The sequence below is a fragment of the Python bivittatus genome, unplaced genomic scaffold (genome assembly GCF_059951505.1).
Source record: "Python bivittatus isolate LINGU-HERP-01145 unplaced genomic scaffold, Pbiv_v1 ctg000060_np1212, whole genome shotgun sequence".
Taxonomy (NCBI): domain Eukaryota; kingdom Metazoa; phylum Chordata; class Lepidosauria; order Squamata; family Pythonidae; genus Python; species Python bivittatus.
This window is the reverse complement of record NW_028277044.1, coordinates 5,383,704-5,408,911: the sequence shown is the minus strand read 5'-3', so window position 1 is coordinate 5,408,911 and position 25,208 is coordinate 5,383,704. Positions and strand designations below refer to the sequence as shown.

At 36.8% G+C, this 25,208-nt stretch overlaps 1 long non-coding RNA gene across 1 annotated transcript in view; it reads right to left on the bottom strand.

Annotated features, from left to right (window-relative positions):
• Positions 1-5,772: 5,772 nt before the first annotated feature.
• Positions 5,773-25,208, bottom strand: part of LOC148216422 (uncharacterized) — a 48,569-nt gene continuing 29,133 nt past the window's right edge. The window contains exons 2-3 of the long non-coding RNA XR_015795376.1: positions 7,578-7,670; positions 5,773-5,812 (exon numbers count right to left, since the gene is read on the bottom strand). This is a non-coding gene — a long non-coding RNA (uncharacterized LOC148216422). The remainder of the gene's footprint in view (positions 5,813-7,577; positions 7,671-25,208) is intronic.

The window sequence follows — 25,208 nt, the reverse complement described above, 5'->3', positions numbered from 1 at the left end:
ATCCATCTATTAATTTATAACAGAAAATAGAGCTTGCATTTTGTAAGCGTAAATACTTTCCTATCTTTCCAGGCCAGTTTAAATATCTATCTATCTATCTATCTATCTATCTATCTATCTATCTATCTATCTATCTATCTATCTATCTACCTACCTACCTACCTACACGGAGGATATTTCATATACACTCTTACTTCATATTGTAGCTTCTGTTCATTCTGTTTCTACTTTTTTTTTGTTTTTGGCCATAAAATGGCCTATTAATCCATATAACAATTCATATGTAAAATGCAAAGCACCACATACACATATACACCCTCAAGAAATATCATGTATAAAGGATAGAAATAAAATTAATTTTAAGACACCTGAAGCCCCTACTGCTAATGTTTACTTGACCAGGATCAGAAATTCTAAGAGAAAAGTTACTGTGCAAGAAGCTGTCATGAGTAGGTACTGTATGACCCTTTGAATAACTTGATCCTAAACTTTAGGGGCTTTAAAACTTAATATTGCCAATTCAAATTGAGTTTGGAAATGATTGGGTAGCTGGAAACAATAAATATTTAATCTGTCTCATCTCCCAAGGACTGGCCATCATGAGAGATAATCTAGTGGTCTACACTGGATGTATTTAGTACATTTGTAAGTAGGTTTGGGAATGCCCCTACACATACACACATCACATAATATGTATTCTTCAGAAGGAGTTCAGCCCCATCCCAGTCCATTTCTGGGCTGCATAATCCACATGAGTTAGAACTTTCTGCATTTCCTTGCTCCCATCCAATGGTGCTCCAAAGTTCTGCAGCCCAGATATAGTAGCCCTAGTCCAAAACAGTATTTCTGAAAAGCAGACTAGTTTTATTTGGGTTAATTTTTAGTTTTATTCCAAGACCATTGCTTTGTTTGGAGAGGTTCCCCCCCTCTCCTTCAAATGTCAGAGAAATATTGCATAGTATCATTGGGAACTGTAAATGAAATTACCTACATTTCAACACAAAGACATATGGAATTGGTACATTCATATAACTGAATTTAACTCACATTATGTCTAGTATTTTAGGATATTCTAATATGTTTATAACACTGTAATAGAACAATAAGGCACAAAATCAAATGCCTGTTCACAATTTGGGTACTTTTTAATCCTATGCACACTGGTTTAGGTCCTGACTAAAATGGTTCTCCCATTACAATGGGACATACTTTGAAGTCAACATAGATAAGATTATTCTGTCTAATCAAAATATTCTGTTTGATATAAATAGTAGGGATAAGGGATTTGTCATCTGAGTAGTCCATCTATGTTGTTTTGAGACTGTGAACAAGTTGTATTCTTTTTGACCAGTACTACTTTGCACTGCACTGAGTTTTGGTTGTTTAACTTTTGCTGACATAGCTTTGGGTGTTTGTGATTGACGGTTTCCTACTCTGAGCTCTTTAGAATGTACTTGTTTAGCTTGCTGGATGTAGAATCTGGGCAATAGTCTGTATATTTGTGTGTGTCCTGTTTATGAATGAAAGAGTTATAAGCTGCACAGCAATGGGCAATCTGATTTTTAACAGTTGAAAACAAGAACAACAACAACAATAGCAAATTTAATCACTGCTTCAGTTCAATCAATGGGGGATTTGCAAATTTTGTTTTTAAATCTCCCCATTAAAGTACTGGCATCTTTATTCCTTTCCATTGACCATTCTCTCCAGAAACCTAAGGACTGGTGTAAGGGGGGAAAAAAACAACCAACCCTCTCAATCTTTAAGAAAGAAGCTAAAAACAAACCAGCTGATTTCTGCCCAATCAATCTTCTAAATACCCACAGCAAGCTGTATGCCAGGCATTTCTGTGGAAGCTCACCATCTTGCAGATCCACAAGGTTTATAGCTGAGGTCAGGATGATCTGCTCTAGATCACTATCTAGTACAAAACCACCTAGAGGAAAAACATTGCACTGTACAATGATAATGTAGTAGTATTGACTTAAAATGGCTTTTTGACTTTCTTCCCAGAGATGGACTAAGGACAAAGGTGGGAAGAAGGTTTCTGTTTCCTTCATGAAATTTCACAAACACACTCAGATGCAGGTTAAATATGCTTCAGGATGTACATCCAATTCCCATTGGGAAAAAAAAAGAAGTGAAAAAAGGGGGTATACTTCCTCCCCTCTTATTTAATTTTCATATAAAATCTATGATTCAAGTCCTAAAAATAAATAATGTGTGTTACTGTGTTGCCTTTTCTACTCAGGCTGATGTTCAGACCAAATAGCCTCCATGCTGCTAAATTGGTCTACAGAGAGTGGTCAGATGAGGATAAAGTGTTACTTCTTTTGCTTAAAAAGTATGCAGGAACTTCTTGAACGGTAGTTAAGTTATGTACTACTGCCACTGCTTAAAAAATTCCCCAGTCCCCTTAAAACACACACACACACACACACACACACACACTTCTCCCACACCATGTAAAAGCTTGATTCATTGAGCATTTATTTAGCACTTTTCTTAATAAAAACAACTTAGTTTTAAAAACTAAGTGCAGAACAGAAATAAAGGAATATCAATTAAATTAGAATATATAAAAATACTAAGTAGCTGCACAACAAACTTAAGCAGTTCTTTTATTTTCTTTTTGTAAACCACCTAGAGCCACTTGTGATGAGATAAACAGCTATATCAATTCTTTTAATAAATAAATAATTAACTCTAAGGAAATAGAGAAATACCAAAAAGACAATAACTTGCAATAAAATAAAAGATAAAGTAGACCCTATAAAACCTGCTTAGAATACATAACTAATTAAATCAAGTAAAATTAAATGATTGACAATATAATTGTGTGTGTGTGTGTGTGTGTAGATAGATAGGTAGACAGACCTTAATCTTTGTTTTTTATAGGAATATACTCATTTTGCACAGTTTATTCATTTTGTGAGCATAATACACTTTAAATACCTGGCTTTTTATACAAGCTGGATGCTTGGTAGCAACATATACTTGTATTTTTGAGGTTTAATAGTAACATATACTTGTGTTGAGGTTAAAAAAAAAAAAAAAGCAAGCATCTTGTCTCCAGTACCCATTGTTTTATCTCACAGGAATATTTGATTAGTTGAGTTCTGTTGTATCAGAATGCAACTGATTCAAAACATTCCAAAAGAACTTGAAGCCAAACTTGTTTTGAATAGGAGATTCTATCCAAACATTTTGCTTTAATGGAGACATTTAGGGATGTTAAACTGCAGCAAGAATGGAAGGCTGTTTTCTAAAATATGCATCCAGACATTACTTGTCCTGGCCCAGGAAATAATATTTACAGACTTGGCCAGGAGAAAGTAGAAGAGCACAGTATCTTGAACTGAAATTACAAGCAATACCAATTTTCTTCCTTCTTTTAAGGACCTATTTTGTATTATGTAAGGTGGAGTCCCATACCCTGGATCACAGCTGGAGATGTGTTGTTGCATCCATAATCCCTGGCTTGGTTTTCCATTCAAACCTTCATCTATCCAAACTGATTTTTGCCCTATGGAGGAAAAACAAAAACAACCCAAAGCTGATAGGAGTTATGCCATTGGATAAAGAACAGTGTGGAGTGGATCTGGAACAGAAGCAAGGCAGGAGAGAAAGGAACTAAATAGTCATACAGATCAAAAATTGTAAAAAGAAAAAAAAATGCTGGCAAACTTCTGAGACGGTAGTTGGGACATCTTAAATATAACAAGTAACATTTACCTCAAAAACATACAGAATATATGAAGAAGAGGAGAATTACAGTACTTGGGCAAATCCTTTAAAAAGACAAATGCAAAAAAGGCACATAGATGTCTGGTGCTAACCACAGTGACACCAAACTGAGACAACATGCATCATGACGTCATGATGCAAGCTCTGACCATTCATGTTTGTGTCATATTATATGCAAGTATGTAATGGGTGGAATTTGCCCTGCAACATTGTGACACACGTTTCATCATTTGAACATTCTCCCACGGAGGCCTAGGATGTTACTTATTTGTTGCAGTGAAAAATTTCAATTTATAATTTAATTCTGCAATTTACCTTTCAAAAGCATTCTGTCTAATATGTTTCTCTTCCTCAGTAAAGGAGGATTTTCTGAAGTTTGAGAATGATGCTAACTGTCTGATTCATATAATGACTATATTCATTTAAGGAAGCTCTTAATCTGTGTTCTTTGGAGTCTAATAAAACTCTTTGCAGAGCTTTTCTAAACCATGTGCACCTTCTTGGCAGCCAGACTTTGACAAGGAATAATGTCTGACCTTAGTAGAATTAAGGAAGAAATAAACAATTAATTTTGAGAATTATATTGCTAAAGGAATGACTCTTCCCATAATAGACAAGGGGAATAAAATCTGTTGCATGTTAAAAATACTTGCAGAATTAGAAAATAGAGATATGTAAAGTTATGATATATTAAACACTCATGATACCACATCGATGTACATGTATTTGTTTTATTTAAAGCTATTTTTAAAGAAGTACCTGTAACTGAATCAGAGAAAGAGAAAGAGAAGAGAAGAGAAGAGAAGAGAAGAGAAGAGAAGAGAAGAGAAGAGAAGAGAAGAGAAGAGAAGAGAAGAGAAGAGATCACTTTTAAGAATGGGGCATCCTTGGGTGTGTATATGTGTGCGTGTGTTAAAAAAGTCAAAATGGCATCCAAGGCCATGTGATCAAAAATCTACCCCTTTTTTAAATATGTCATAATGCACTTTAAAAAGGTGTGGGGCCTTGATCACATGATTACAAGGCATTCAAAGAAGAAGAAGAAAAATAAAGAATGTTGGAGCACAATCATGAATTTCCTTTCTGCAAAGGCTTTCCCCACCCCACACTCAAGTCAGAGACAGTGATGGAGTAAAAATAATGCAGAACACTTCTATAGGACTGGATGCTGTCGCACCAGTAAGAATTATAGTATTGATAGAACCTAGATACTGTAGCTCCATAGCTGTCAGCCATACAAGGTAGATCAGACTAAGAAACCAATGCTATATAGGCCAGGACTACTTTTTTTTAGAAAACACCTATAGTAACAGAACCTTGCAAATCTCTCTCACTTTATCTTCATGTGAACTAGGAAGGGGATTGTCTGAGATTTTTTCTCAAATTAGTTTCTTGGAATGGGTTCAAGCCCCGCTTATCTGACCATCGCCTTGGCAGCAGCTCTTCCTCCTATCCTTCAAGGCCATTCCCTATCCCTTCAATGTCAGTCCATGGAATTTCAAGTAACCATAGCAAAGCAATTAACATGATCAGGAGAAAATGATGAATCAAGGAGAAAATTGTATTGAAGTGTGAACGTAAGCTAAGGAACGTATTTGTGACATCTGAGTGAACTGCATGTTGCAGTACAAAGAAATAAAGCATTGACAATACCAATTCTTCAGCAGTAGTCTATTTAGTAGATCTCTTTCTTATTCCATTCAGAGCGGTGATTCTCAACCTTTTTGAAGCTGCCACCCCCCTAAGGAGATGAAAATTTTTCAACGCCCTCCCTTTGTGAAAATCCTGTAATTTAGGGTATGGGGGGGGGGGAGTTACTGAATTATAAAAGGCAAAAATTTTAAGTATTTTTTTTCAGTAGACTTACACACCAAATTTGTTCGATTTAACTCGATACTTTTGCCCTGGAAGGTAATTGCATTCCTTTTATTAAAATTAAAATGACTAATGCAAAAAAAATGCTTGGATGCTCTTTCTTAAAATTAATAATTCACGACCACGATAAAGAACTAATAAGCGCACTTACCTAGCCGACTGGCAAATAAACAATGAAAGTAAATCGAAACTGAGGGGAAAAAACAGAAATGAAGCGAATGAAAAGCAACTCAAGAAACACGGGTCAAATCAAACATTCATATTGAAAGGACGCTCAACGCACGCACTGCGATTAATCGCATGGGAAAACAGCTGACGCATGTGCTGTGCTCGTTGGGATCGGAGAAGAATCGTAGTGTCGAGTTCTTCAAGGTCAGCCTACCTAGAATACAAATTCGTCTCACCATTCTTAGAAGTGCGTGAGGGCAGCCGTCGCGTAAGTTCGTTTTATTGCTGGTACAAATGGTGTAAACCGGATAATCGATTTAATAAACTTTTTTTGGAGTTTTAAAATTAAGTTCAAATGCCAAAACATGCTCATCACCCCTCTACCGCCCAAAACATGCCCACCGCCCCCCTACCGCCCAAAACAAGTTCACCGCCCCTCAGCATCCTCCCACCGCCCCCCGTTGAGAACCAATGATTTAGAGCTTTTCATTTAAAAAAAGTCTATCCTTTTTCAGTTTAAGATAGGCCCCCCAGATACTCAAAGTATATAACTTTCCTGCATCTTTTCCCCACAGATTTTATATACCATGGGAAACTGCATGTTTTACATCAGTTTTTAGATTGTTTCGGGCCACATTCTATAGCAGGGTTAATGCAGTTTTCTTCATTTAGTCGGACTCTCTGAAATTAATGTGATTTACTTCATGACTAAAGCTTTCTATGGATCCATATTTATTTGTCATATTAATTGGGCCAAATCAGTGTTTCTTATTTATTTTGTTAACTACCCCAGAAATGTAATCAAAGGGTAAAGAATACTTTAAGAAGGAGCTGTTCTTCTGAGCAGTTGCTGCTGAGGTTCAGGTTCAAAGCATGTATCAGAATCTTTTGGACATTTATTGCAAAGATTTATATCCTACAACTTTTGTTGACTCTAAATTGGATTCTGCCCTATCCGCCTTGAGCTTCACTTTCTTCTTCAATATAGCCAGGTCAAAGGGAAGTGTTATGCCTTTAGTGCTTTGGTTTTATGGACTTCTCATCATAAAGACCATGAGTTATACAATCTCTCACTTCTGAAAAATCACAATTTGAGTTGTGATGGTAACAAATAGATCACCCCAGTATTGCTTTCCTTGTCAACTGTTTCATTTATTCCCGAATTAGAAGGGGATAAAAATTCTTTCCCGCATCAACTCTAAAAGTTGATGCTTGTTTCTGGCCAACAGCTGACTTTCAAGTTATAGATGTGCCATCTCTGCCAGCTTTTAATGTGGCCTTTATTTGTTATTTAGCCAAATTATGCAGAAGAATATACAGCACTGCTCAAATTATTTCAGGGGATAGAGACAAGGTAATGATTGGTTTTCCCTGGCTTAGTAGGTACAGTATTTCCAAGTTTTAATGATAATGAAATTATCTTGGCACCTTTTGGCCCAATATGAAAATGTACATTAAGATTGCATCTACAAGCAATATATTCTATTGCTATCACCTTCATTTCAAATTAGTGAGTGGGTGTGTGCACATACATATAAGTACATACATAACATATAAAGGAAATTGGCTCCTGTCTGTTGTGCCAGCCAAACTGATTAGCAGAAGGGCTATTTTAAGTTTTCATGAATCGAGTAAGAATTTCATGTCCCTTACTTCTATGATTTTATTTTATTGTCTAATAAAACAAGCACAGAACACTGTGCAAGCTGCTTATAAATTATTACTTGGTGAGGCTTTAATGTTACTACGGAAAATCTTTTCTAGTAAAATACATTATTTGCAATTACCTCATTGGTTTGGCTGTAAATTTCCTTTTGAAGAGTTGATCTTTACATTTCTGTCAGGCCTTCACAAACTGGGAAAAGTTTTCTCAATGATAACTAGTAAAAAAAAAAAAAAAAAAAACCTCAGTGTAACAAAACAGCTTTCCAGTCTGTCACATCCTTAGGAAGTCTTGGAGTTAAAACAAACTCTGACACAAATACTTTATTTTCTTGCATTTAAGAAATGACAGTTGGGCTAGAAAAAAATGTAAAATCCTTTCTAAATAGCACCACATGTACTATGTATCTGTTTAACATCCCTATTTAGCTTCAACTGCTCACTCCCAGGAGCATTTCTCAGTCACCACAAGTGTCGCCTGGAGACCCCAAGTGTCATTTGTAAATGCAAGTGGTTATGATAGAAAATGGAGGTCAAAGAAAGGTCTACTTTTTTCTTTCATCTGGTCTGAGCTATTAAAAGCACCATATATGTTCTAACTGGATGTATTTATTTTGTAGGTTCTTGTTCTTCACAGTGTTTAACATCCTAACTTTGGGCCCCAACTGACTAACTGGAAAGACGTTTTATTTATTTTTATTTTATTTATTTATTATTAAATGTATATGCTGCAGTGATTCTGGACAGCTTACAGTTAAAAACCAGGACAATAAAAACAATAAAAATATAAATATCCCCCAATTAAAATCACAAGTAACAATTCTATAAAAGCCAGTATACAATTCAAGATGATGGGAGAGCAGTACCAATCATCCCACCAGCCAATTCCAGGAATGTGAGCCCCCACCAGGCCCCAGGCCATCTGGCATAGCCATTTTTTACACCTTTTCGGAAGGCCAGAGATTCTTATTTTGGAGGGCATCAATAGTATTCATAAATAAGACAAAGTATTTTCCAACTGGAGAAAGCCATAAATAAAATAAAATAAAGAATCAGTAGGGGAAGATACGTTCTGATTTTGGGGGGCTAAGGAAGGTGTGGACAAATATGTTTTAAAATCTTTTGCAAGAAAGGAGAAACTTTCTTCTTCCTGGTAAATTACTTTGTTATTCCACCATTTCATAGGGGACAGCAGTTTCTAATTGATTTTGGCTGATCTTGAAAAAGCTAAGCAGAGCCAGATGTGGTTAGTCCTTGGATTAGAATTGGGAGGGAGGGATGACAAATCACTTTTAGATTGTTGCCAAGAAACCCATTTCTCCATGGAATCAAGCTTATTTAGAGATATTTTTCCCCTAGATGTTCTTGGTCATTTTGAAGTGTGTTATGTGTTTGATTTTTGAGATAGATAGATAGATAGATAGATAGATAGATAGATAGATAGATAGATATAAAAATCACATAAATTCAACATTTAGTTCACTTCACCACATTCTTCTGCACAGGGGCAATGGCAGCAGTAATTGTGTCCTGGGCCAGATGTGGTATGTTGGTGTAAACTGAAGGTGTTCATATGGTATGTTAAGTGCATAACTTTTATCATCATCATCATCATCATCATCATCATCATCATGACAGAGAACACACATAACACAATCAATAGCATCTTTAACAGAATCAAATTCACAAGAGAAGAAAAAAATAACAGGCTACTTTTCCTAGATATTCTCATCAGCAGAGGAAACAATGACAGACTTGAAACTCAAGTATACAAACTACCAGCAGATTACTTCAACCACTCAGCATCACAGTAGCTCACAAACCAATGAAATCCTTCCAAAACATCTTAAGCAAACCTAAAGGACCAACAAATAAAGAAGAAAGAACAGGAATTATTTACAACATACACTGCAAGGATGGGGAAAGCCATTGTGTAGAAGAGAGAGGCAGAAGAGTAACAGAATGTATCCATGAACACCAGTTGGTAGTCAGAAGACATGATGAAAATCCTTTAATTTCACAATGCAGCGGCAAATTTAACCACAAATTTTACTGAGAATATGTAATCATGTTATATTAAGCCAAATCCAAGAATGTAAGAGAACTCCTAGAATTTCTAGATGCCTGGCACTCTGATAGATCAGCCCTTAACAGGAACATAGAGAAAAACCTGGTCTACAAACTGTTCAAAAAAGCAGACAAAGGCCCAAGAAGGAGTACATTGTTCATTGTGATACCCAACAATCAAAATTCAGAGAAGCAAGAACCAACGCAACAGGTTGGAGCAACAAAAGATGACACAATGCAGCCAACCAAGCCAGGTAGGCCACTCAACAACTGTGATTAAGATATGTAGGACAAACTGCTACACATAAAAAGCCAGCAAACACCACTCCATTGTCTCAAAGCACTAACAATATTATCTAGTTTAGTAATTAAATGATTGCAATTAGAAAACTCAGCAAACAGCAAGATTCCAACAGCACTAAATTATTTCCAGAGTAAATATGTCCCAGCCATGTTACTTTACAGATTGATTGATTTGGTTTTGCAGTTTGACTCTGTCTCTCTCTATCTTGTGAATACACATATGCATGTTAATGGACTGGAGGAAAAATGATAGAAATCCCATTTGAATTAATCTTTGCACAGCAAAATTGAATCCAGACTAATTCCCAAACTGTCAGAGCAAGCAAACAAAATTATTGACCGCTAGGAGATTTCCTTTGTTTCTCCCCACTTTACCATTTGCTCCCCAAAATCCATCTTGTCTGGTTTGATTTTTATTTCATTTTCTACTTCCTTTTGAATGTAGCCATCAAACAATGGTCCAACCATAACTGATGCTGGGCTGCTGCAAAATGCGGAAGCAGGGAAGGAATGGCAGAGAAAAATAGTGTCAAATGCTATTAATACTGATGAGTCCTAAATATAATTGAAATCTCTTTATTACATTTCTCAATAAGGGGATCTGGATCAGTTTTGCTAAGCTTTAATAATGTTTTACGAGTAGCCAGAAATACGAAATGATCTCATCACACACTCTCTTCCTTTCAATTCTCCTTCATAGCCCTTTTGGCATAAACCTTCTATTCTAATTCCAAGTTCCTCTTTGCCCAAATGAATATTTTGTTACATTTTCTTTTCCTCCCACTCCCCTGTAATTCTTTCACACTCTCTAGCTTGAAAATTCTTGAACTCACAGTCTACATAGATAACAACAGAAACAACAGGATTTGAAAATCAAATTGCAAATGTTTGTGGGTGTCTCCAGAGGTGGCAAGAGGGGTAAATGATATCTGATTGATGACATGATCATGTATGTATCGTAATTTTGATGCCATAGTTGTTTGTTATGGGCTCTATACTCATGTAAATTCTATAGGTCTTCTCTGTAGTTCAGCTGGAAAGATGTAAATATTGTTCCTGTCAACCACACATAGCTATGAGATGCTTTGGTGATATTTTCTTGTTGAATTCCAATGTAATATATTCTGACTTATTTACTGCAGGTCTGCACTGAAGGAATGACACTGAATTTGTATCTTTAACAGTTGGCTAGCAAAGTATCTGCCAGAGGGTTTGCACATTCTCAATTATAGGCCATATAAAAATATAAAGACATGTTCATGTGTAGTATTAACTAGTCATTCTTGCATCCATCTCACCTATACTCAATAAACATGTCTGCATTAAGTAGACACTGCTCTGAATGTAACTAGATAGAACAATGATTGGGAAGGCTGCAATGTACAAAGGTGCTTCAGCTTATTATAAAGTATAATGGGATGTTAAGTTTGTAACCTGTGTTTCACTAGATTTCACTAAGCTGCTATAGCCAAATGGAGCCTTCCCTCAGGACAGTATTTGGGCAATGTTCCTAAATGGCATGCTATCACATTTGTCAAGCTCTCCTGTGGCTTTAGGATCCCTTAGGCACAATAACACTGATGGCGCTGACTGCAACTGACATAATAATCATTTGACACAGCTCAGTGGCACTCCCTCCTCCTTCTTCATAATGACTGTTTGCAGAAAACTGCTATAATATTTTACATTGACTGCTTTTCTAGTAATGGGAAAAAAAACTCACTATACAGATAAAATGGGTTTGTTGGAAACACTATGCCTAGTGGGATGAAAGATGCTTGAAAATAATAATAACGATAATGATAATAACAACAACAACACTTGAAGACCATTGGCATTGACAAAATCACCATCAGTCAATTGCAAAAGGCAACTTTACTTGGAACAGCTTACATCCTGCAACAATACCTTTAACACCACCAAACAACAGTCCCAGGTCCTGTATCCTAGGTCGATAAAAATGACAAATCCAGTCTAAATATCTGGCTGACTGTGCAATCAACAACAATAATAATAAAACTGGGAGAGGTTAATATCAACAGAGGAAACTTCCAAGGAGACTCACTATCACCACTACTGTTTGTGATTGCATTGATTCCTCTATCAACAACACAGAACAAGTCAGGCCATGGCTATCAAACATCAAAAACATCTGCTAGGCTATCCCAGCTTCTTTACATGGACAATCTGAAGCTGTATGGAAAAATGTCATCTGAAACTGAATTGCTGCTCAACACTGTCAGAATATACAGCCAAGATATTACAATTGAGTTTGGACTGGACAAATCTGCCACCCTTATCATCAATGGGGGAAAAATAGTGAAAACTGAAGGAATCAAGATGCCCTATGGAAATAACATCAAGAGTCTGGATGAAGAAGATCACTACAAATACCTGGGTATCCTTCAAGATGACAATATCAAGTACATTGAAGTCAAGAAGAAGATTACTAATGAAGACATCTTGAGAGTGAAGAAGATCTTAAAGTCCAAACTCAGTGGAGAAAAGGCAATTAATCCCTGGGCAACTCCAGTCATTATATACACAGCTGGAATAGTGGACTGAACTCAAGCAGAACTAAAAGCCCTGGATAGGAAGACCAGAAAAATAATGATAATGAATCATGACCTTCATCCACACAGTGATGTTGACAGACTCTACTTGCCAAGGAGCATAGACAGGTGTGGAATGTTGCAAGTACACCAGGCAGTTGAAGAAGAAAAAAGGGCATTGGAAGAATATCTGAAGGACAGTGAAGAAAATGCACTGAAGTTAGTACAGCATGAAGGCTTACTGAATGTTGAAGAGACAAAACTGGCCTACAAGAAAGAGCTAATGAAGAATAGAAAAGAGACATGGCAAGGCAACGTATTACATGGCCAGTATACCAAAAAAAAAAAAAAAAAACTAGCAGGCAAAGCAGATAACAAGATCTGGCAATGGCTAAGAGTAGAAGAGTTGAAGAAAGAAACAGAGGGGCTATTTCTGGCTGCACAAGATCAAGTCTTAAGAACAAATGCATACAAAGCCAGAATCAAGAAGACAGCAACAGACAGCAAATGCCACCTCTTGCAAAGAAGCTGAAGAAACGGTGGACCACCTAGTCAGCTGCTGCAAGAAGATCACACAGACTGACTACAAACAATGGCATGACAAAGTAGCAATGATTGTGCATTGGAATATCTGCAAGAAATACCATTTGCCTACAAGCAAGAACTGGTGGGGCCACAAAACAGACAAAGTAATAGAAAATGAAGAAGCTAATATCATGGAGAACAATGAAAAATTGGGGCTAAAATTAAATATAAAGAAGACCAAAATAATGACAACAGAAAAAAAACAACCAGTCTTAGAATTTACAGTGAAGATTGCTTCCATCTTTTAGGATCAACTATTGATAGTAAAGAAACAAGAAACAGACAGCAGGCTAGTACTTGGCAGACCAGCTACGAAGGTATTGGTACTGAAGATATTCAGACGCCTGTAGTGATGTCTCTATACTGTACCTACAAAGTTCAGAATTGTGCAAGCCATAGTATTCCCTGTGACATGCTACGGAAATGAAAGTTGGACTTTGAAGAAGCAGATATGAAGAGTATTGACATTTTTGAACTTTGGTGTTCAAAAGAGAAGTTTCCTGAGAATGCTGTGCACAGCCAAGAGAGCAAACCAATGGATCATTGAACAAATCAACCCAGAGTTCTCACTTGAGGCTCAAATGACCAGGCCCAAATATCCTACCTTACATACATTACACAAACACTTACCTCTGCTATGTTAATCTGTAATGCTAATGCTGGGAAAGGTGGAAGGAAAGGGAAGAGGATGACCAGCAGCAAGGTGGATGAACTCAGTTACAATGGCAATGGGTGCACAATTGGAAGAGCTGAAGGACCAAGTTAAGGATGGCCTGTCATGGAGAAAATGTATCTATGTGTTTGCTGATAGTCAGTCCTGATTTGATGGCACATAATCAATCAATCAATGGAATAATGGATTAATTTTGCCAGTAGATCCCTCTTTTATCATTTTGGTATTATTTTGGGTGCCAATGCTCTCTCTGGAATCCAGCATAGGGGGAGGCTCTTTGCTTCAAGGAAAAAAAAAACCATTTCTGTAGAAAGAGGCAAATGTTTTAGCTAAGATTTTATATGACAATTTCTTTTTATTCTATGTGATGCTAAGGCAAGTCTCATTGTTATTGCTGTTATTATTGTTGCTATCATCAGCATCAGCATCTTTTGTATAATTTAAATTATACAGAATTCACTAACTATTCTTCAGGCTGACTAGGAAAATATTAATTGTATTTGTACTCTTATGACAGTCTATATATTATATTGTATCCTCTCCTATCTCACAGTGACAAAGCATTCATTTGTAGAGACCAGAACCATATTTTGGTCTGCCTGAGTACTGCATTTTCTTTTGTAAATTGGATGCTTTTCTTCTTTTAAACAACATTTAATTTGGTACATCTTTGAGGAGATAGAGCTATCTCCCAAAAGAGGGAAGGAAGGGCTGAAACCTTTAGATGCACACCTCTAAAAGATAGCAATATACACATGCACACCCACACATGCACACACAAACACACTTTTTTTAATCACTAGAAAGGCAGCATAAGTTGTGAGAACGCTCACTCTCTCACATATGGATGTTAGGAGGAGTATATCAAGCGAGGCATCCCTTGGAAGTTATGTGGTACAGTAAGAACTACCAAGCTGCTACACCAAAGCAGGAGGTTAAGGTGTGAAGATTCAGGGGGTGTCCAGCAAAGCGTGTCTAAGCCCCACCCCCACACACCATATTCCACCCTTCCACTCTACAGGCTCAGCCATTCTGCTACAGCATCACAATAGTGGACTCTAATTTGATAGGGAAGGGAAGGGAAGGGAAGGGAAGGGAAGGGAAGGGAAGGGAAGGGAAGGGAAGGGAAGGGAAGGGAAGGGAAGGGAAGGGAAGGGAAGGGAAGGGAAGGGAATCCAGTAGTTGACTGTGATGTTGCAGAGGTATATAAAAGCACTCTTTAAAAATTAACATGTTGCAGATTCTGCCTGTAGACATTGTCAAACAAGCTGCCCTTCAACACTTCCATATACAAATTAATCTATGATTTCTATAATGTCCCCTGGAATTGTCTATTTTTTGGTAAAAATTCACAACTTGAACTACTTCATAAACCCTTCTAGTCAGTTTCAAAAGGTTCACAGAAAATTCCCTGGCTTGATTTTCCCAGCTTGTATTCTAGCAGTACATTTGCCTCTAGCAGCATTCTGTGAGTAAAATTGTTGATTCCATAACTCTAGAAAATACTTAACTCAATTGTATATGAAAGCTGTGACTGGCTGAAAGCCCAATCATAAAGCAGCCAGGGAGGGGAAATAGATTTTTGAGGAAAAGAGCATGAAAAGTGCAGGTTGCAAAGTCATGTAGACATTCCAGGACATGATGGAGAAGTTTCACTGCAAAGATCCTGCCACTGCTGGAAACATGCAAGACTTTCTGAAAATTAAGCAAAGCTGAACGAGATCTCTTGGCCACATTTTTCATTTAAGTGAGTCAGTGTGATGGGTTGGACTAGAACTGAAGAAACCCAATTTATTCACCCTAAGCCCCAGAACATTTCCGGATGACTTGCCAATCACTATCTCTCAAGCCATCTTAAATGGAGGAAGATGTGTTATATACAGCTCCTGGAGCTGCTAGAGGAAAAGCAGGAAATCAGTCTAACAAACAAGTAATGAATTAAAACACAAAGTGCAGTTCTCAGTTGACCTTGTCCATTTTTGTATTTTTCCCCGTTTGAATTAAGACAAAACTTTACAGAAAATAAAAGCCATATTGAAAACTGCTCTGCCACAACTGGCAATAGAAAGAAGCAGATCTGAGGATCCCCACATTCTTATTCAATATTCTTAACCTGGAATATTTTTTACAGATAATAACCTCTTTCATTCAAGTCATTCATTTATACTAAGGGGACTTCCCCTGCCCCCAGTATTAGCATAGCTATTAGAATTTGCAGGTTAAAGAGCGGCTTTTCAACCCTCTACAGCATGGTGGCATGGTGTGAAAAGCTTGCTTAAACTTCAGCATGTTACTTTTCCCATTAAATTACAACGGGTTTGTCTTCATAAAAGAAACTCAATGACTCTGGTTTAAATTGGATTTAAACTGGACTTTACAGTGCATATAATTCTGGATGTCTTTGAAATCAATAGCAAATGCCCAATTAATTTCAGTGGGAGTTGGAGGTAGCCTTTTCTATACAGAGGTAATATTGGCCTACGCATTGTACATTGGCACCTAAAATCTAAACTCATTTAATTGGAGTAAAAGTTACATTGATTAAATGAGGCTTTGTTTCAAGGCAGTGAGCTTTGTTTTTTGGGGGGGACGGGCAATCTGTGAATCACTGTTAAGGGCTGAAGCAGGAACCAGCAGTTTCTATATATGGTCATTACAACTGCTGTGTCTCAAGGCCACCAAACACCATACCAAGTGGCTGGTGTGGGTCTTCCGGGCTGTGTGGCCATGGTCTTGAAGTTTTGTTTCCTAACGTTTCGCCAGCACCTGTGACAAAACTTCAAGACCACGGCCACACAGCCCGGAAGACCCACACCAGCCATCGTATGCCGGCCGTGAAAGCCTTCGACAATACACCATACCAAGTATTTGCTACTTTGAAAGAGTGATAGGAAGAAGCCACAAATTTAAACTCTCCAGCTATATTAAAAAATAAAATAAAAAAATCTTCTCACTGGCTGTGGACAATCAGCTATCTTGTATGACTTCACTCTTGTCTGCAATAAAGATTCCAGTTTAGCCAAGTTGTGTCTATGAGTCTTCTATTGATTCTAGTCAAGGAGTCAATAAAAACCATGAAATGTCAGGAAAGCTGTGATTTACACTGATTCCTGTTAGTTTGTATATAATATAACATATACACACACACCCTTCAGAGCAACAAGCAGCTTTGATGTATTGGCGAGCGGGGGAGGGCAGAGCAGGAGAGTCCAGGAAAATGAGAATGAAATTCCCTCTTAAATGTTCCACAGTCCTGAGTGGATTTGCCAGCACCCTTTTATCTCTTATGGATCTATAAATTTTTAAAAAGCAAAATGGAGACAAGAGTTAATAGGTCCCCTGATGCTTAATCTAGTTCAACTCTGATTTAAAACTTTAATTATTAAAGTACACTTTATACTTGATGTGTTGCCAACATCTTTTGGAGTAGTTTTTTTTTTTTTTCCCCTGAGGGGGAAGGAAGGGGGAGAGAGAGGGAAAGAAGAGTACACTTGTTATTATAAATTGTAAAATAGACTGTTCCTGTATGCAAGAAAATATTAATGTCTCTTTCGAGTTGAGCTTTATTCCTAGTAACTTCATGGGCACAGGTTTCTTGGCACCAATATAGCCTTCCACTGCCTTCTTCAAGGGTGTTTCTTAACTCTCCAGAGTAGCTACAACCCTAGCATTCCTGGTGGTCTCCCATCCAAGCATTAACAAGGCCCAACGCTGCTTAGCATCCAAACCCAGGCAAAGGTGCTCCCACTATAATGTATAACTGTGACAAAAGGAGCAGAAGGAAGGCAAGGAGAGAGAAGGTAAATTGTTGCTCATATTTAGAAAACATAAAACAACACATATGACCATCTAGGATGCTTTCCAGGAGAAGTTATAAACTGCTTTGAAATATAAAGGGAAAACATATTCTAAGTAATAGACAGGTTTTTAGTTCTTTCGAATTGCTGAACCACAGTCTTTCGTTTTCCAAAACAGAGCTGCAAATGAAAAAGTCCCCTTCATGTGACAGTAACAAAATCAGGTCAGTGTTAATCATGGGGGTGCAAATTTTGGAAGCATTCCAAACTCAAAATGACTCCATCTGCGCTTAATATATCCTTTCCAAACATGGTTGTTGTTTGTTTGTTTTTGCTTTTATTAATTGAATGCAATAAAACAAAAAGAGGAGGAAAAAAACCCCACCAAATTATAAAAAAGAAAACAAAAAGAAAGGAAGACTAAAAAGAAATGAAAACAAAGAAAGCGTGGGCGCACGCACACACACACACGCCTTCTACATAAACCTTTCAATAAAGGATAACTGTGTTTCATTATAATTATCCATAGCTGATCTATGATATAAGTGATTGTTTGTATCTTCCTAATAACATCAATTTTTTAAACCATTGCTTAGTTGGGACCATGCATTTATTCATCCAATCTCTTTTAGTTATAAGTAGAGCACAGAGGATCCTTTGTTGTTGTTGTTTTGTCCAGATGTCAGTTTCTATGCCAGAGAGATATAGTTCAAAAGAATAGCAACATCTGAGAATATTAAATCTTGTCAACATCCCTTTCAAACTTCACACAAAGCTATTTTGAACTCAGAAATCTTTCAGACGATTGGGACAACCCACTTGGGGCTCCAAACAACTGTTTTGAATTTCAAACATTTTGTCCACGCTATTTCATTGATTATTTTCTTCTCCAAGAAGAAGTAACCAATGTGAAACTTCTTGTTTTAATTCTAATTTTGGAATGTACACTAACATGGATGTGGTATCATGCAATGCAATTGCCTTCTTTGATGCAATATCTATCTGTATGTTTGCCCATCCATCCATCCATCCATCCATCCATCCATCCATCCATCCATCCAATTTACAGGCTTTCTGGTTTGATTCTTTTGCATGACACCTTTTGCGGTTAACACCACCCCATGTCTACATGCATGCGATCAAATAGTCACAACCTGATGTGATAAAATGGCAAGTTTCCAAGGATGACTTTTTTGCAGAATTTTATTTGGGGATATTGAAGTGGGCTTTTGTATCTTAGAAAAGGCTATATAAATTCATCCAAAGAGAAAGCAAAGCAGATAACCATTGCAGCATCTATATTAGAGAATATTCAGTTCTGCTAAGTTTTTAACAGCTTTAATAGTCCAATTTTAGACATCACAGTTAGCATTGGCACATCCACAAGTGCTGTAACACTCATGGCATCCCCCAGATAGCATCTGTGGAACCATAAATAAAACCAAAAGAATGTATTCATGGGTGAAATTCCATGATATCACCAAATCCTCAGTGTTCTTATTTGAAATCTCATGAAATTTTGAGCAAAAATGCCAGATTCTCATGGAATTTGACAATCTTGTGAGATTTCTGCTTTTAATGAGACAATCATATTTATTTTTACTTGCACCATCCACAACATTGTGTGATAGTACTGGGCACTTGAAGAGGTTAGGTCTTAGTATATGTATTTAATATTAACTGACAACTAATTTCAATACGTTTCAGTGCAGTTTACTATCACTTTAGTAGATATAGGAATAAAGCCTAAACGTGGTTCCAGGCAGATGTTTCCTAACATTAATAATTTATTTTTCCTCTACTCTGTAAGAGAAATGGTTCCTTATTCTAACAAAGTACTGGTTTTCCCTTTCTTTCTTTCTTTCTTTCTTTCTTTCTTTCTTTCTTTCTTTCTTTCTTTCTTTCCCTGATATAACTAGAACAGCAGCTGGTTTTACATTCATTCTCAGAATATTGTGATTTTTTTAAAAAATTCTATATTCAATTTCAATTTTATTTTTGTCATAGACCAGCATAGAACTAATAACATAACAATTATTCTAAAATTAAAATTAAAATTAAAAAAATCATATTGGTAGAATAAAATAAGGTAAAGATAAAATTATTAATGTAGAACTACAGAATACAGGAATTAAAATGTGAGAGAATCCTATAAATTACAATTAATTTTACAATGAATAGTCTAAATGCTATAAATAACTAGGATAGATAACTATAAATGGACATAAGTAATACTAGAATTTATAAAACACTACGAGAATGTCAAGCTATGCTAATTTATATTAAGTCTAACACTTGCTGGAGCCCTGCTAGGGTTCGTTGGGATTAATACAATGACAGTCCAACCAATTATATCAAATAGCAAAATAAAACACAAAGTGGTTTGTGTATATTTAAAAGTGGGGGGGGCAGGAGTGGAAGAAGGAAAGAGGGGGAAAAGAAGAGAAAATATATTGAGTTATGGAAGCTTAGTTAAGGCCCAGCCTCACTTCACTTGGAGGAGTTATTTATGTTTGATCATAGTTCTGACACAGACCTGGGCTGCATTGACTGAAATCCCTGCCTCCTGTTCAGCTAGCAGGAGACTGAGGTAATCAGCCCCCAGCCTGCCCAGGTATTGTGTTATACATGGGGAGATATACTGTACATATCTCATAGATTTCTATAAAAAAGGCAATGCAATTACACATGACCCACAGTTTCAATTTCCCCTTTGCTGCAAGATCAGAGCTGTACCTCTTTTGCTATGTTACAGCAAGAGGGTGGAGGGGAGGACATTACAGTGAGCAAGAGTAAAAGCTCTTCTGGTGTTTGGGGGGACAATACTGTAGAGGTGATGTGCAGGAGCAATGATTGGGGGGGGGGGTTCACTGAATTAATATATGGTGGAGTCTGGCTAACATCATTTTGCGGGGCCATATCTCTGGCACATTGCTGGAAAGATGCTTTGGCCTGATCAAATCCCATTGGAATCAATACATCGGGGGAGAATCCACAATGGCTTAGAGTGGCACCAAGTAATTTTTGCCACAAAGTCCGGGATTGGTCTTGAAGAGTCAAAGAAGCCAGACAAGCTAGGTTGAAAATTAATTGGAGCCAGTAACTAACATGTGCTATTTTGGCATGAGTTTTAATTGGAACCATTCCAGCTTCATCCCAAAGGGCTGAGTTAGGAACACAACAAGAAACCAAAAACAGATTCCTTAGGAAGCTTGATTGTACAGCTTCTAATGGTCCAGGTTCCTATATGCACATATTTGGAAGCCGTAGGACAGCTGTGATATTATTTTGGCTTCAGTCCACCAGGTATATAATTACCTCCTATTATGTGAAAAAATCTTAACATGGTAGCTTCACTTCTTCTGACCTTCTCTTTTAGGTACTGAATCTGGAGCTTCCATGAGCCAGTGGTATGAAAAACAGTTCCAAGGTATTTGAAGTCCTAAACTTGTTCAATATCATTCCCATTTATTTGCCACCTATGGTTGTGTCTAGAAGGCTTCTTTGAAAAAACCATAATTTTTGTTTTTTCATAATGAATAATTAAATTGTTGTCTATGCTATAGGAGGCAATTGATTTTCAGACTCTCATCAAACTGATGGGTGAAGTAGAAATGATGGCTCCATCATCTGCATACAGAAGTGCAATGGGCCTTCCAGCTAGGTTTGCAGGATGATATTCAAATTTCATGAGTCACCATAGCATTAATGTAGAAATTAAATAATAAGGGGGCTAAAATACAACCTTGCCTTATACCTTTATGCATTGTTACCAGGTCAGAAAGATGTCTTTGATTGTCAAATCTTATTTGGATATAAGTATTGTTATGCAGCATTTTAATGAGTGCTAACAAGTGTCTATCAATAGATCTCTCCAGTTTCGACCATAGTTATTCTCTGGAGACTGAGTCGAAGGCTGTTTTAAAATCAGTAAAAGCCACAAACAAAGCTCCCCTAGTGGGGAGTATATATTTCTCAATTAGATGTTGTAGGACCAAGCACTGGTCCATGGTTGAACTCCCTACTGCTCTTCCAGAGTTTTAATTTCTATATTACAATATGTTCTGCCTGCATCTGGGTTTTTAGTAGTACCCATGTATGCATGTATGCATGTGTTTGTGTGTGTGTGTGTGTGTGTGTGTTCAATTGTGTTCAATTCTTGGAGACTGCCTGAACAAGTCCCTGCAGTTTTCTTGGCAACTGGAGTGCCAAGAAACTTGGCAACACTTCTTTTTCAGAAGTGATTTGCCATTGCCGCCTTCCTAGGGCTGAGAGAGAGTGACTGGCCCAAGGTCACCCACCTGGCTTTGTGCCTATGCAGGAGTAGAACTCATGATCGTCAGGTTTCTAACCTGATGCCTTATGCCTTAACCACTACACTAAATTGGCAAGATATAGATATAGATACACACACACATATATACATACAGTATATATATATATATATATATATATATATATATATATATATACATACACACACACACATACATACATACATACATACATACATACAGTATATATGTATATATATACATATATATATATATTGCTGAAAACATCAGTTTAACATTTTATGCTAAAAATGGCATTCATAGCAAAGAGGAACAATTAAAGTTGGGTGAGCTGTGCTGGGCTCAGTTAATAGATTTGTCTATTAACAATACACATAATGTGTGGCAAGGTTTGTGACAAATCTATTAACTGAACCCAGCACAGCTCAGCCAACTTTAATTGTTCCTCTTTGCTATGAATGCCATTTTTAGCATAAAATGTTAAACTGATGTTTTCAGCACTAAAAAAAGAAAAGCTAAAACCTTTTTTCCAGTTACAATAAAGTGTAACATATTGCAAAGTTATACAATGTGTTATATTTAATAATGCTAGTAGTATAATGCAATATAAAAAGTTTTGCTATGTGATATAAATATTACAAAAGGCTCAAGAATGCCCTTTAGAACATTGCTATTTAAGCAAGAGTAAATAGATATGTCCGGAAAGTATTTATTTATTTATTAACATTATAAAGACATCGTGGCATACCCTAATGATGCTATGCAATTCATCTTTTTCAAAGCAGGTTCTATGAATTTGTCACTATAATAGAGATTTATAATATTAAAAAGAATGCTGATTACCATTCATCACTTCATTAAACGAGTATGGAAAAAGTATATTGTATTATAGTGTTATGACAATATAAAACAGAAGAATTACAAACTGATGATGACGTTACTTGGACTCCCCAAAAACCAGAAGTAAATGAATTTTACACATTACAACACATTGTGTTTGCATGTGTGTATCAAATATCACAGAGCCCTGAACTAGTCAGGATACATCTACAGTATTTCACTTTAGAAAGTGGGGGGGAAAAGGTTTTCCCAACATAAAGGTGCTGAATAAGTATAAATGTAACTTTTTCTGAAAAGTCAACCATGTTAAAGTCTTTTTTATTAAAAGAGATATCATTTTGATTACTTAACTGGGAGATATTAAAAAAAAAAAAAAGTCCTGAAATGCACAATTTAAAAGCCAAGGTACTTCAAAGTAGTTACACATGTGGAAACCTGAATCACCATTATTACACACCACCCCCCATTTTTATTGATGGTACTAAAAGCTGTTTATAATTAGCAGTCATTTTTGTGTTCATTTATGCAGCGTTTCTGTTAGGCTCAATAACTGTTGCTTAATTACAAGCTTAACCTGCTGTTATAAACTTGTTTAAAAATTAGAAGCAAAGTAAAGCTTTTTTTTTTTTTTTTTGGCTTGCTGTGGTGTCCAGACTGAGAATATAATCAAATGACCATGTGATGGGAACTTTCGTTATATGTATGATTAAATCTTCATCAAATCTTTTTTTCTTAAGGGGTAGATTAAGTGAAGTGGGGTAATTCACATAGGCCATAATTTATACACAGGAAGTTTATTCACATAAGTTAGAAAAATGCAACTATCTGAAAATTTCTCCTTGCTACCTGTGTATATCTGAAGTAATGTTATTTATTGATGTTCTGATCCTTCAAGCCGCTGTACACTACTCAAAGCTATTTAAAGTGATTTGAATCATAGCAGGTGTCAGCCCTGGCCAATTTTGACCTGATCTTGAAAAATCTAGGGCTGAATCTGGTTAGTAATTGGATGGGAGACCACTACGAAAGCCCAGGATGGGGAAGTCAAAATGTCATCCTTCCAAGGTAGATCAGACTAGGAAACCAAAGCTGCACATGCTAATACTACTGTTATTATAAGGTTATAGTAATAGAATCTTGCAAGTCTAAATCTGCTTCCTCTCTCCCTCCCTCCCTTTATCTTCATGAGAACTGGGGGCGGGGGGGGGGGGCAGTCTTGTCTGAGATGCTTACTTCAGTTACAAAACTGCCCCAGGCTCAGATTTCTTATAGTTGACCATTGCCCTAGTGCGACTCTTCCTTCTGTTCCTCAAGGTTATTCCTTCTATTACACCATCTATCTTCATCCATCCATTCACTCATTCCTTGGGTGAGATATATCCAGTATCTTTCTCACATATATACATACACACATACATTAATACACATAAGAAGAGAAAGACAGAGACAAGCACATGCTACAACAGGGCAGAATCCACCACTTTTAAATAAAACAGAATAAGTTGCCTTCACCAACCAGGAAAAGGCCACCTGCATGTCATAAACCAGGTGCTGCCTTTGAGAAAGACTTGTTTCCTGGGCCCATCAACAATAGTTAGATGGACTAACCTTAGAGGACACTTAGAGAATGCCTCAGCTGAACTAACTGGGAAGACTCAGTCTCTCAGACATCTTGGATACAAACTTGGCAACTAGCACAAACAATTTTTCATAGCTTTAACTTCAATCCCACAGGTATGTGCCCATAAATATCTTTATATATGCATATTGGATTACCTGTGGCAGCCAAGTATATTTCAGTGCCAGTGGCATGTAGTGTTTTTTGCAAGCATGTAATCTTGATAAAACTAAGATATGTCCTCCTGCAGGCAAGACTAATCTATTGAAGAAGGAAGACACCTAAACCTGGGCAAAGATGCTTCTAGCTATTCTACCATCTAGCAATCTAGTCAAATCTAGGAACATGTAGAACCAAGAACATAATTTTTTCAAGGGAATGTTAGCCCCATCAGGAAACAAATTGAATCTTTCTTCCAGAGTCTTTTCTGACCAGGAGCGTATCTTTCTAGCCTAAACTAAGTTTACATTTGTTAGAATTTAAAGTCTGGGCATTACTTTAGAATCCCCAAAACTTCATTGGTAGAAGTATGCAAAATGTTTGAAAAAGAGCTCTTTTGATTTTGTAACTAGTTAAACCTTACTATGTTTGGATGCTGTTTTGACCTTACCAGAGGTATACGTACATTTTGTCTCTGTTTGTTAGTATTTGGTAAAATACAGTAGCATGTCACTTGCATATTGGTGACAAACAACTCCATGGAGATGTTAGATAATAAGAGGGGATTGGCTCAATCCTTTAGGGGATACCTTGGGGCATTGGTCAAGAAATGAAACCTGTATCTCCAAACAGCACTTTCTAGATAGGTTTTTTAGAAATAAGGGGTCAGTTTACACCCATTGATTTGATCTGCATGGGTTTTAGATCAAATGGCCAGATAAATAGAGAAGTTGGTAAAAGCAAGTTAAATAAAAGGTCTCAGAGTGAAATTGAGCCTCTGCCAAATGTGCTATGAAAAAGCTACAGAAGTGTAGCAGATAAAATTACTCAGTTGGCTGAAGAAATGTAAAAGCTTTTAGGGCTCTG